We start from the raw sequence: 14,878 nt of genomic DNA, 5'->3' as shown, positions 1-14,878 counted from the left end.
ACATGTATATGTATATAATGTATATGTATTTCATTTGTGATATGATATATATATATAGCATATATATTTTTCTATATTATCAAATGATGGCTAACATTTATTAAATACTTACTAAGCATTGAGCATTGTGTTAATATTCTTTTTATTAATTATCTTGCTTAATCTCATAATACTATGGTGTGAAAACTATCATTATCCATACTTTACAGAGAGGAAGCTGAGCCTTAGAAATGTCAAACAACTTGTCTGGGAAGTGGTGGAGCTCGCATTTCCAGCACAGATCCATTTGAGTTCAGAATACAGGCTTTTAACCACTATTCTATACCACAATAATTTTAAAAATTGTGATATAATTACATACAATAAAACCAAAGACCTCAAGTATATAATTTGATGAGTCTTGACATATGTACATGTAATTACAATCATTTTTATTGACTGCATAATTCTCCTCTGAGTCCCATTTGAATTTTTAGCTTAGTAAATAAATGCATACCCATTGGTACGATCACCAATCTTTCTTCCACTCCAGGCTGCCTTGAACACCCCTCCCCAACCTTTGCACAATCTGGCAACTAAAAAGTTAACACCTGGCATAGCGGGGCTTTTGGGACCCTTATTTGTACTGGTTGTTCAATATTTTGAATATTATTTCTGGAAATACCGTACTCTACCTAGCCAAGTTGTCTCTTGCTTGACATTAGCCTAAAAATTCTTACTTGAAATATTGTAACGAACATCCTTGTACAATACAACCTTTGTGTGGCTCTATGATTATTCTCTTAAGATAGATTTCTAGAAGTGAAATTACTGGGTTAAAAGGCATGCAATTTTCTAAACAGCTTTTGATATATCATTTTTGTGTGTAAAGTTTTCCTCTTTTAAAGATCATTCCCTTAGAGGAAATTTCAAGAATTGGTAGTATTAGAGCATAAACATACTAAAGATCTTTGACATGCATTAAGGCTAAGGTTTTATATACTGAGCAGGCCCTCACTCTCTAGCTCACTTAGTGGATTTCAGTTTTGCTGAAGACTTGCTTTACTTGAAATGGCCAGCTGTAGATTTGATGGTGTCCTTCTCATGGCCAACCCCAGTGAGGAGACAACTGGGTCTCAGTGGCCACTCCCCAACTTCTGGATAGATAACAAATTATCATCTGGAGAAAAGAAAGATACTCATATTTCTGAGACTCTTCTGGATTTTCTTCACTCTCATCGTGGAGACATCGCCTGCCTCCTCCAGTACTTGTAGGACACCTTTCAGAAAGGCAGCTCTTCCAGTTTGTCTTTGTGCCCCGAGAAGCTAGCACAGAGCTTAGCACATATCAGTACCCAATAAAGAGTTGTTGAATAAATAAAATAATCATCTGTTATGCAGGAGGAGCTGCTCTAAGTTTGTTCACATATATTATCTAATTTAATAGCTCTAGCAATTCTGAGAGATTGGCTTTATTAACTCTATTTTGCAGATAAGTAAATTGAGACTCAAATAAGGAAGAAATTTACCTGAAGTCAAAAGCTAATGAAGTTGCAAAGTCAAGATTTGACCCCAGAGTGGGCCCATCTAGGAGAATGTACTACAAACCTCCAGATATTGTTCCACAGGATTCAGCAGAGGGTGTTGAGTCTGTCCTTTCATTGATAAGCCATCTTCCAATTGTTCTCCTACCATCCACCATCCTCGTGTCTACCCTACTCCTCAGTCTAGATTTTGGTGAACCTCCCTTCCAAAAGTCATTAGAAGGGAATGCCAAGCACCAAAAGTTTGTCAAAAAGTGGAAGCTTTTGGAACAGAGATGTTCTCTGAATAAGAAGAACCAGCCTCTTGCAAGGTGCCTAAGCTGCATGCAGACCCTCCAAAGAAAGGGGATACACTTCAGGTGGATGGCATTTGAAAGGTTTCTTTCTTTCCAAAAAAGAAGAACACTGCTGCCTCCAGTAGTGGGTCAGAGCAGTCCCTGGACAAGAAAACTGCCATGTTTTGGCTGACCGCGGCCCCGTCACAGAAAGTTGGTTCTGCTGTAGCTAAAGTAGATTTGCTGAGAGAGTTCCAAAATCCCCTTCCAAAGATTAAAAGCCACCCAATTCACCACCAGAAGAAGGGACCCCAAAAGAACGTCCCACGGAAACCCACCCAGGCTCATTCAGAGAATAAATGCTCTGAAGCATCCCAGAAGATGCCAAGAAAGATGGTGGCAATTGACTGTAACATGGAGGGCACAAGACCTAAGGGACATGTCAGTTATTTGGCTCAATGTAGCATTGTCAACTACAATGGAGATTTGCGATATGATGAGTACATCTTCTCTTCCTTTCACATTGTGGAGTACCACACCAGATGGAGTGGTACCTAGAAGCAGCACATAGTGAATGCTATACCCTTCAAGATTGCTCAGAGCCAGATCTTGAAGGTGCTCACCGAGAAGACTGTGGTGGGACATGCCATCCACAATGACTTCAGAGCCTTTCAGTACTTCTACCCCAAGGCCCTCACCCATGACATCTCCCATATCCCCCTCCCCAACTGGAAGGCCGACTGCCATGTCTCTGAAGCATCTCACCAAAGAAGCTGCTGAGCCAAGGCATCCAGGTTGGGAAGAGTGGACATTCCTCTGTGGAGGATGCCCAGGCCACTATGGAGCTATACAAGTTGGTTGAAGTTGAGTGGGAGTGACAGCTGGGCCAGAACCCTCCAAAAGATTAGCAGCAGTGGGGACGCTTGTGATGAGATGGGGCAGAGGCAGCATCACACTCAGGAGAGACAGGGCAGGGGACTGATGGATAGATCTACCAGCTCTACACCTTTGGGAGCTAGCATTGTTAGGGAGAGGGAGGCTTCACCCCAGACTTAATATCCACTAAAGTTTTATCCCAGGTATTGTGTTCTGCATCTGGTCAAGCATCTATGGAAGGAAGAAGCCTCCATGTCAGCATCCAGCCCTGTACTGTTTACTTCTTAAATGGTGCTAACCACAGGGCCCAGGGTGCTTTGTCCTAGTCAAGGGCAGAGCATATTGGGAAATACAGTTTCCAAAACTTTCTCATCTCTAGGGTGGCCATATGTGTCATTGTATGCCTTTTGTTCTCAAGTCATTAACAGTACCCTCTTTCACTCTCAAAATTATCCTAGTTGAATGATAAAATGTATCATCACATTACATATCTCAGAGTCCACATCTAGTCTGTGTCATAATGTCACCTATTCTTCCCACCCTGACTTCCAGAGTAGCCATCCCTGCTGAGATTTAGTTCTTAGGGTTATGAGTAAGAGTAGGACTTGGAAAGCAACTTTTCTGCTTTAGGAATAAGCAGTCTCTTTCCTAGATTCCACTTGGTAGGTTAAAAAATAAAGTGCTTTCATAATTTTCAGTCTTTTACTTTGATCAATTATGCCTCTAAAAACTCAAATTATTCCTTTGATAAATTTCTGTGATGTAAAAAAAAAAAAATTTGACTCCAGACATATTTCATTCCATTCTCATTGGAATGCGATATGTCAGTCACACTATTTTTTTAAAAAAGCGAATGGTGCTGTCTGTGCTAGGATCAGCAGACACTGAGCTTCAAAGGAGAAGACTGTGAGTTAAACACTCAGGAAGAGGGAGAGGGCCGTTCCTCCTTTCACTCTCACTATCGCTGTCACTATCACTGTCGCTATCACTATCTCTAGCTTGGTCTTTGTGTCTGTAGATGCCAGTGAGCTGCCAAGAGAATTATCACCTTTACATTACAAGATTTCTTAAAGAGATAGATTAAGGATAGGGTTAAGTTTGCAGACCATCAGCATCAGAATCCCCTGCAGCATGCATACAAATGCAGATTTCTGGGTATCCCCAGAGCTATTAAATCAGAATTTCAGCAAGTCAAACCTAGTCAAATCTGCATTTTTAACAACTTCACCAGGTAATTCTCATAAGCATACCCCCAAGTTTGAGAACTATTGCCTCAGAAGGAAGGGTCTATGGTCAGAGCTGCAGGCCCAGCAGAAGGAGTTGTAACCAAGACAGGTGTTCTCTGTTCATATTTGGGTCACCAAGGTGCCCTGGGACTGTCCAGCAAGACTAAGAGTGCCCCGGGACTATCACATGCAGTGGTGTCACATCTCTGACACACAGAGCCACTCTGTGCTGTGATATGACCTAATCAACAGTTCCATCTCAATTGACATTTGGTGGAAGCAAGATGTCATGCCAATTACCAGACAACAGACCAGAGAAGTGGTGCCTTGAAGCACAAGTCTATTCTTTGCTTTTTCTTCATATTCATTTGAATGTTCTTTGGCTTCTGGAGACAGATTTAAAAGGCAGAAAAGGGGGATGGAGTGAGAAGTAAGGGAAACATGGGAGAGTTACTTTATAACTTATCAAGAGAAGTACTAGATGGGGTCCCATGTTTTGTCCAGAAACCACTGAAGAAAAATGTCAATTGTAGTTGTTTTGGGTGAAAAAGACTCTAGAGATTAATTGATTAATTTTGCCTCCACTTTTCCATATTTTCAGATTTTCTTTAACAAACATAGAATAATACCTACTATTATGTTACCCTGTGGAAGACACTGTTCTAAGCATTTACATGAATTAACTCATTTCATCTTCATAACCATTCTATAATGGAGGTCTTTTTTTACTCCCTTTTTATAGTTGAGTAAATTGAGGCACAGAGATGTTAAGATGTTAAATTTGCCCAAGGTTATGCAGCTAGTAAGTGGCAAGGGCAGAATGCAACCCAAGCATTTTGACTTCAAAGGCTATGTATTTAGCCTCTATATTATGTTGCATACTATGTTCCCAATAAAAAAAGATGAGTGTTAAAAAATACTTTGACGCATAATTATTCAGAATGCCACTGTGTGTGGTCCATTTTAAGTGGTGAAGTAACAACATCAGCATTTACCATGCACTTGCTTGGGAACCACCCAATTTACCTCCATTAACTCATTTAATTTTTGCAACATCTTAGAGCTGCACTCTCCAGTGTGGCAGTTACTCCCCACATGTGGCTACTGAATGAGCACCTGAAATCTGGTCAGCCTGAATTGAGATGTGCTGTATATACAAAATGCATGCTGGATTTCAAAGACTTTGTATTAAAAAGAAAGAATATAAAATGTCTCTTTAATTTTTTTCACTGATTACATGTTGAAACAATAACATTTTGAATATCTTTAGTTAAATAAAGGATATTATTAAGATCAATTTCACCTGGTTTTTTTTTTAACTCTTTATAATATGGGTGCTAAATTTTTAAAAAATTACATGTATGTGGCTTACATTTGTGGCTCATGTTATATTTCTGTTGGACAGCACTGGTTTATTAGGTAGGTGTTACCATTGCCTCACTTTTTAGATGAAGAAATTAATTGGTTTAGTAACTTGCCAGAGTCCTACAGCTAGGAATTGGAGGAGGCAAGATCGATATCTAAGCCTCAGCTTCCCCTCCCCACATTGCTTTCCTTTGTCTTCCCAGGGTCTCGAACCTGCACTGGTCAGACAAGTATGCATGCAAGTATGAAACAAGTAGTGAACAAGGAGGTCTGCACTGATTCCCTGAGCCACAATCACGTGCTGGGCACATATTATGTAGGAAGCATGGTATAATGTACCAATTCCTCATTCAGGGCCTGCACCAAGTGACAGCAATGATGATAGCTAGCATTGACTGAGTGCTCACCATTTGCCAGGCAACGTGGCAGGCACTTTATATGCATTACCTCATTTAATCCTCACACTAATCCCATTAGATTGTCATTAGTAGCCCTGATTTATGGATAAGGGAACTGAGACATGGGGAGGTTAAATCCATTGCCCAGGGTTACACAGCCAGTGTACGGTACAGCTGGGACTCAATCTTGACTTTGCCCAAATTGAAAGTTTGTCCTGTTAAACCTGCCTTGACAACCCTAGGCTTAGTGGGAAAGGTAATATACATACTCAAGGAACTATTACAGTGTAGAAAATGACAGGTGATTTAGCACAGAGCCGGACAAAGTAAAGGGGAAGGAGCACTGGTAAATAAAAGAGACTTTGGAGAGCTGAACTAGAAAATCAACACATCCCAGGTCAAACCAAGAGACCTGCTGGCTTTAGGCTACAGAAACATTCAACTACAACTTGGTCAATGGGCCAACAATAATAAGAACATGTCAATAAGGAAGGATGTGGCAGTATGGAATCGGGTCTCCTTGGGACTGAGAAACAGAGCTTGCAAGTCATGAGTATTCAGTACTAGAATCTTTCTGGAAGAGTCTGACGTGGTCAGTCTTGAGGTGAGGAAGGCATTTTCAAAGGCTGGAGAGCCTATTAAGTTCATTCCTCGGTGTGGATTTCCTCCAAATTGAATGAGCAATTAGTTCTCTGAGGATTTGCTTCTAGGGGGAGAATTCATTTCTAGACTGTGTGGTAAATTAGTGCGCAAAGTTTTGGAGATTTCATTGGTATCACCTGGGGGGTGTTTGGCCTTGTTTCAGGTTCTTTCCCTTTGGTTTTGTCCCTGTAGATCTTGGACTATTTCCAGGTCTGAATCTCCAGGTCTGAATCTTTCTAAATCTTCTGGTATTTGTTCCCAGGTGCCACAGCAGCCCTGGACAGGAGGTGCTGAGCCAAAGGTAACTGCCCAACACTCCTGCCCACCTGCATGGGAAGGAGGCCATAAGCACCAGGGCCTTGAATGGATTCATGGTTTATTTTCATTTTCTTTCTATTGCTTTTCAAGGATTCTGTGTTGACATAGCATCTATGAACAATGAGAAAGTTCTGGCTTGTTTTGTTTTGGGGGTCCATCTGCTTAAACAATTTTAAAATTGGTTTTTCTGCTTTTCTGCTTGATGCAAATCATTTCTTCAGAACCCTATCATTTCAGAGAATTCACAAAATCAAGGTTCTGGGTTCTATAAGCTGAGAAACAGACCACTGACTGAAGTTAAATCATCAATATTTCATGCTGGCCAGCTAGTCGCTTTCCTTGGTGACATCTACATTAGAGTTTCTTAACTTCAGCGTTAGTGACATTTTGGTTTGAATAATTCTCTGTTGTGGGCCTTGTCCCATCCATTGTAGGATGTCTAGCAGTAACCTAGCCTCTACCCACTAGATGCCAGCAGCACTCCACCGCCACTACCATGAATGTCTCTAGACACAGCCAAGTGTACCCTGGGTCAGGACCACTGCTCTTTGTATGACAGTCGAAGTTTCTTTTAAATGTCAACAGACTAACTACTGTGAAGGATTCAAAGGAGGGAGAAAGTGCTTGTGTCAAAATATTAGGCAAGTGAGCAGCAGAAGCATCCGTTTTTTAATTCATTCAACTATGTCATGTATAGAATGTGGTTCCGGGCATGGGGTTAGAGTCAGACCTGAATTTAAATCCTGCCTCTCTCACTTATCAGATATGTCAGCAAGTTAGTCAACCTCTCTTGTCTTTAGTTTCCTCATCTATAATGTGGAAATAACAATGATACCCAGGTGCAAAGATGAAATGAGATATTGGAAATGAAATGCTTGTAAATGCACAGTAAACATCAGGAATTATATCCTAAAAATCAGCCTTGGTCTCTCTGCTTTTTGGGAATCTAGCCAAGGTGAGCTTGAACCCCAGGTCCCAGGCCTGAAGTGGTCTGTACCCCCAATTGAGAGGAATTCCCAGAGAAGCTGTGAGTTCATGCTTGCCTTTACCTCTGGGTTTCTGTTTTCAGACTTGTGTTTTCTGTTTGGTTGCATGGGTGGCAATCTCAGTTCTTCCCTTGATTTCTACAAAAACCAAAACAGAAACAAAAGTAAAAAATCCCTTGCAAAAAACATCTGTGATTATGATGGATTTACTGGAAATGAGAGGCCACACCACCTCTCATTGTGCAATTGAACTTATATATTCATATTCCTGTCCTTTGAAATCACATTGGCTACCTTGCTTTCAGGGTCTCTTTATAAGGCTTTGCCTCAAAGATGAAGGGCCATTTCTCTGACTCCTTTACTGCTCTCTACCTCATTGTTCATGCCTCTCCTCCCTCCCTCTCTCTCCTTTTTACCATTTGGGTCTTGACTCCCATGGCACCTTCTTGGAGAATTCACCTCTCACATCATTTTATACAGGCACCTCTCTTCTTTCCCACTAGCCACTCCCTATCCTGTTGTTTCATGTTTTCTTTCTAAAGCTTATTACTACAGAAGTCATCTACTTATTTACTAATCCAGTTGTTTACTACCCATCTCCCTCCACTAAAATGTAAGCTCCATGGGGCCAGGACCCTTGTCTATCTGTCCATGAAGTACTCTTGTCCAGAACTGACTTGAGCTGTCATGGAACTCGTCTTCCTTTGGTAAGTTTAGGTCTGTAAATGGCATCAATTTGACCTCCCCGTCCCGCTCCCGCAGATCTCTTGCTCAGTGTTATTTGCCATTGTAATTCTCCACTTGATTCTTACTTTCTGGCTTTGTACCTTCTGTAAAGTGTGCTACATACACAGCCTTTGGTAGGTGGCACTTTGAGGAATAAAGAGACTAGGGTGTTATCTGGTGGGGTACATGCTGCAGAAAAGGAGCTACATGAATAGGATGTAAAATCCAGAGTGACCAACAAGAGTTCCAACACTAGAAGAAGAAAGAATGCAGACTTAGAGGTAACACTGGGAAACATAAGCCCTGGTTCCCCCAATCCATGGGCTAGGAAGCACAGTATAACCCCAGATAGCTGGATGCTTTAGGATCATCTAAGAAGCTGACATATAGGTGACATTTTCCCTTAAGAGGATTCTCAGGGCCAAACCACACAGGAAGAATACAGGGAAGGGACTTGGGAGAGGTTGATTCTGTTATTTTGGGAAACTGGGACCATGGGGCCTTGGTTTCTCTTGATTCTCAGCCTGGGAGATTCTGAGGCTGGCCAGCATGGGGAAGTAGGTGGAGTGACATCTTTCCTACAGATGTCACCAGGTGGCGCCCTAAGCCAAGTACTGGAAGGTTAAGTGAGCAAAGTAAGAGGTTGTCCTCCAGGCCACTTCCCAGGAAGTGACTCACAAAATGGCTTCATCAGTTGGGTGTTCTTCACTAGGGCCAGTGTGATGAGACGCAGGAGGACTATATCATCTTATTATTTCAGAGGTGATTGGTGCAGTTAGCTGTGGCCTTCTTGACTCATTCATTCATTCTACATTTATCAACATTCTAATGGGTGCCTACAAGTCGAAAAGTATTTGCACCTGGTTCAGAGGGACATTGCAAGCATTTCCTCAAAGACTCCCCTGTCTTGTTCTTTTTTGTGTTTGGGCAGTGAAGCAGAGGATGGGAGTAAAGGCCAACGGCTGGTGTCAGAGAATGGAAAATGAGAGATGTGGATGACGCAATGGCGAACATCCAGCCCAGCCCAACCCACGATTCTATTTTATACTCTTTCTTCTGAAATTGGGCACCATTTATCGACTATACCACATCTCTGACATTTATTACAAAGTGCCCTACAGTCTGATAAGCTTTATCTAAGTAAATATCTTATCTCTCCAACCAGCCGAATGGTAAAACATGCTAGATCAGGAATTATGTCTTATTTATCACTATTATCTCACCAATTCCCAGTCCAGCCACTGCTCTCCTAGCATTCAGCGCAGTGACTAGAACACAGGATGTTCAATGGAGATTTGATGCTGATGATGAATCTGTGCACCATCTGCAATGAGATACTAGGAATGTGGCAGGAGCCCTGCCTGGCAAGCCCTGAATGTCACAAGTATTAATAAAGATGTCAAAAGTCACTGAGTCAAGGAGGTGCATGGACTGATCATGAGGATTATCAGCAGCTCTGCTCTCAGAAGCACCATGTCTCAGGAAGCAGGTAGCAAAAAGAGGCCTCTAAGTGAGAATGTCACTGCCCTAGTTATCATTCCTGTGCCTCTACAGTTGACCCTTTGAACAACTTGGGTTTGAACTTTGAGAGTCTACTAATATGCAGATTTTTCTCAATTAATACCTGTTCTGTTTTCAATCTACAATTAAGAGTCCTCAGATGTGGAGGGCCAACAGTTTGCATTGATCTATGCCATTTTATATAGGGACTTGAGCATCTGTGGATTTGGGTACCCATGAGGGTCCTGGAGCCAGTCTCCTGAAGATACTGAAGGACAACTAAGTTTTAGCAGAGTCGAAAGTTATACATGGATTTTTTTATTCCTAACCCCAAGGTTGTTCAAGGTTCAACTGCGTATTTCAGATAAAAATGGATTACATTTATTATAACAGTGAGGGCTCCTTATCAGCTTTAACCAATTTGAAATCTCCTGGAGATATGAGGATATAAGTCAATGTTATTCCCTGAACCCAATAATAGTTAATAATATTAATTACCCACTCATTCATTCATTCATTCATTTGTTGAGCACCTACTATGTGACAGATATTGTGCTGGATACTAAGATGTAATAATAAGCTGAAACTCATTGAGTTTAAAATCTTGACAAATATCAAACAAGTTATCATACAAACATGAAATTACTATTGTGATAAGTGCTACAGAGGGACGGGTACCTGGTGACATGAAAACTTATTGTGGGGAAATTTAGCCAGGAAAGAAGCCCCTTCTTCACCTCACAGAGGCAGGAAGCCAGCATAGAAACATGTCTGAGTAAAGCTAGATGTGGCCTCTACTGAGACCACCTGCTTCCCCATGACTTCTGTCCCCCCATCTGATAGACCGAGTGCTTTGTATTTAAATCTAGGAAATGTCATGTCTTGAGGGATGCTAGGAACAAAAGCCTTACCACATTATGGGTTTGATGAAATAGCAAGGTACCTAGTTGGTTGTCCAGAATTCAGTAATCACCTATTCTATCATTTTTAGTGGAAAGAACTACTGAAGATAAGGAGATGAAGGCTTTAGTAGGATGACCAACTCATTCTGGTTTACCCAGGACTTTCCCAGTTTTGGCACTGAAAGTCCCATGTTCTGGGACTGCACTGATTTTTGTACTGAAGTCCCACATCCTGGGAACTCCCAGAGTCCCGGGCAAAGCAGGACAGTCATTCATCCTAGTTCTAGCGTCTGCCCACCTCTGCTTCTCAGCTTTCTCCTCTGTAAATGGAGAAGTTGTACTAAAACAGTAGCACTCGGGCTTGGCTGCTAATTAAAATTACCAAGGAAGCTCTTTAAAAATGCCAATGTCCAGGCTTCACTTCTAGAGATTTGATTGGGGTGAGACCCAGATATCAGAGATGCTGGTATGAGGCCAGGATTGAGACCCATTGCTCTAAATAACCTAAAGTCCCTTCTGGTGTTCTGATTTTCATCAAAGGAGTGTTAGTTACACTTGGACCCATTATTTAATTAATCACCAAGCTCCACGTGCTGGCCTGTGTTGCCATTGCTATTCTTATTGATGACAGCAGGGCACCTTCCTCTTCTTTTTCCCTCTTCCTCTCCTTTGCTTCTCTCTTGGTCTTTCTACCCCTGACTGCCTGGGCTTCTAATGCTGATTCCATTCAGCAATGCCCACTAGGCCTGGATCAATCCATGATATCCCTTCCTCTGTCTCACCTCTGAGAAGCCAAAAGATCTCTAGGTTTATATGTCCCTTCTGCAGTGGCCAGAGCCAGGTGATGTGCCCCAGGAGTCTCTCTTTTTCCCTTTTCTCAGTGGAGACTATTTCCAGTGTATGCCTCCTCCCAGCTGAGTCCTAGGCATAGCCCGGCCCAGGGGCCACGTGGCTGCCTAGAGAACCTAATTTCATTCTTATTTGGGGGTCAGAGGTCAGTACATAGCTCCTTGCTTCAGAAACTAATGTGTTCCAGAGCACAGAAATAGACCTACATGTGTGTGTGTGTGTGTGTGTGTGTGTGTGTGTGTGTGTGTGTGTATTAAATTGAATTTTTTGACAAAGTTCTAAGGTAATTTGGTGGAAAAGGTAGTTTTTTCAATATGTAATGCTGGGACAATTGGACATCCACAATGAAAAAAAAAAAAAGACCTTGACCATTACCTCACACAAGATGCAAACATTAACTTGAAATGGATCATAGGTCTAAATGTAAATAAGTTAAAACTATAAAAATTCTAGTGGAAAATAGAAATAAAATCCCTTGGATTAGACAGAAATTTTTAGATAAGTTCATGAATAACACAAACTGTAAAGGAAAAAGTCAATATATCAGATTTCATCAAAAATAAACTGCTTTTGAAAAGACAATAATAAGAAAATGAAAAGATAATCCACAAATTAGAGAAATATTTCAAAACATGTATCCAGAATGTGCAAAATGTATTCAGAATATATAGAGAACTCTTACAGCTTAATAATAAAGAGACAAGCAACTTAATAAAAATGTGGGAGACACAAAAAAATTTGAACTAACACTCTACCAAAGAAGATATGGAAGTGGCCAATAAGCCCATGAAGAGATGCTCAACATCGGTAGATACCAGAAATGTAACTTGAAACCACATCTGCTAGAATAGCTAAAATTTAAAAAGACTGATAATAGCAAGTGTTGGTGAAGAGGTTGGAAAACAGTTTAGTATTTCTTATTAAGTTAGACATAAACTTACCACATAATCTAGCAATTCCACTCCTAGATATTTACTAAAGAGAAATTAAAACAGAAATTTTTTATTCATAATAGACAAAAACTAGAAACAATTCAAATGTCAATCAACTGGGTAAATAAGCAAATCGTGGCATATCCGTATAATGGAACACCACTAGCAATAAAAAAGGAACAAATTACTGCTATATGCCAACATGGATTAATCTCGAAACATTATACCGAGTAAAAGAAGCCACACACCAAGGAATAAATATCTATGATTACATTTATATGACATTCTAAAAAGGCACAAAAAGTGAATCTGAAGTTGTCAGGGGCTCAGGGCTTGCCTAGAGGATTGACTGAGAAAAGGCATAAGAGAAACTTCCAGGGAAATGGAAATACTGTATATTTTTATTATAGTAGTGGCTATACAATTATATTTGTCAAAGCTCATCAAACTTCATACTTAAGAAAGGTGAAGTTTATTGTATATAAATCGTACTTCACTAAATCTGATTTAAAAAAAAAATCAGATTGTGCCACTACTCCTAGTACTACTTAAAAGGATGCAATGGCTTTTTAGTGCACTTAGAATAAAATTCAGTCCCGTGCTTGTGGTCTATGGGGCCGTTGGGCCACTATTTTCCTTGCTCATTCCACTCCGAAGATGCTGCTGTTGTTTCTGTTCCTCAGACTCACTGAGCTCCTCCTTCTACGTAGAACACTGCCTCTGATTCTTTTCCTGACTGTCTCTTTCTCATTATCCAGGCTGTCCCTAACTGCCCATTCCAAAGCTACCCCTTATTCTGCCTTTATTTTATCAGTGTTCTTTCATTGCTATGTGAAACTACTTCACTTATTTACTTTTATTTGCTTATTGCTTGTCTTCTTTATTAGAAGCTCCAAGAGGACAGGAACCTAATCTATTTTGTTCACTAGAATTTATTGGGATTTTTTTACCAGGTTTGTCCAGAATCCCCCGCATGCAGCCAAGGCCTGGCACAGAGGAAATTATCTGTGGAAAATTTTCTTAAAAGGTTAAATGGAACCCAGCAATTCCATTCCTAGGCATATACACAAAAGAACTGAAAATATATGTCCACATAAAAACTTGTATATAAATATTCATAGTCACATTATTTATAATAGCCAAAAAGTGGAAACAACCCAAATGCCCATCAACTGATGAATGGATAAATTAAATATTGTGTAACCATACAATGGAATATTATTTCACAGTAAAAAGGAATGAAGTATTGCTACAAGCTATAACATGAATAAACCTTGAAAATATTATGAGTAAAAGAAGCCAGTTATAAAAGACTACATACTGTATGATCCCTTTATAAGAAATGTCCAGAATAGACGAATCTATCCAGACAGAAAGTAGAGTAGTGGCTGCTTATGGCTGGAGAGGGAGGTTGAGGAGAAATGTAGAGTGCTGCTAATGAGTATGGTGTTTCTTTTTGGGGTGACGATAATGTTCTAAATTTGATTGTGGTGATGGTGGCATAACTGTGAATATACTAAAAACCATTTAATTGCATACTTTAAGTGGGTGAATTGTATTGGATGTAAATTCTATCTCAATAAAGCTATTAAAATTTTTTGTGTAGCATGAATGAATGAATCTGCTCCTTCTGATCACCTCCTGGCTCTTAGGGGAGACAAATAGGTAAGATGTGCCCTAAGAGCTGGTCACTGGACCTGTGTGTCTGGACTGGACACTATTCTATTCTGGAGATGCACAATTGATGCAGGCAGCTCATACCATCTGTGCACAGGCCCCATCCCCCAGTGGGATTCCATCCCCAGGGAGCCCCCAAGGGTGTTGTAAGAGACCATGAGAAGGGTGTCCTGGAAGACCAGATAGGTTCTAGGCCTAGAAAGGCATTCTCTTAGATAGCTTGGCTCTGTCAACTCACCTGGAGTAATTACCCCTCCTTAGCCCCTCTGTATGTGTCATCTGCACATGTAGATAATTAAACTGAACTTGGGGCTGAGTACTTGGATCTCATTGCATCACACCAGCCTTGGCCCCAGTACAGACTCGGAAAACTGGCTCTTCCAGACTCTCGGGGTGAGTAGAAAGCTAGGGCACTCAGCACTTAGTGGAGGTGGGTGGTGTTGGCACAGGAGGGTTCTCTGGTCTTCCTCACTCCTCACACCAAAACTGAAACCCAGAGCAAGTGGGGTCACGGTAGTTCCAGCTAAGGCTGGCTGATTAACCTTGTGGCTAACCTTGAAGTTTTGAACTTGGTATGCCAGGGCCTATGATTTGTTGTTGAACCAAAGAAGCCTTGGGTAACCTTCAGACTCAGGCATGGGCTGAGGCCTGAAAGGAAAGGCCAAGTGCAGGAAGCAGATCTT

The 14,878-nt window shown here is 40.9% G+C and overlaps 1 pseudogene; it reads left to right on the top strand.

The window, feature by feature from the left end:
• Positions 1 to 1,574: 1,574 nt before the first annotated feature.
• On the top strand, positions 1,575 to 2,706 carry LOC120621566 (interferon-stimulated 20 kDa exonuclease-like 2; annotated as a pseudogene).
• The last annotated feature ends 12,172 nt before the right edge of the window (positions 2,707 to 14,878 follow it).

Source organism: Pteropus medius, unplaced genomic scaffold (assembly GCF_902729225.1).
Source record: "Pteropus medius unplaced genomic scaffold, Ma_sr-lr_union100, whole genome shotgun sequence".
Classification (NCBI taxonomy): Eukaryota; Metazoa; Chordata; class Mammalia; order Chiroptera; family Pteropodidae; genus Pteropus; species Pteropus medius.
The sequence above is the reverse complement of the archived record's forward strand: the minus strand, read 5'-3'. Positions and strand labels throughout refer to the sequence as shown.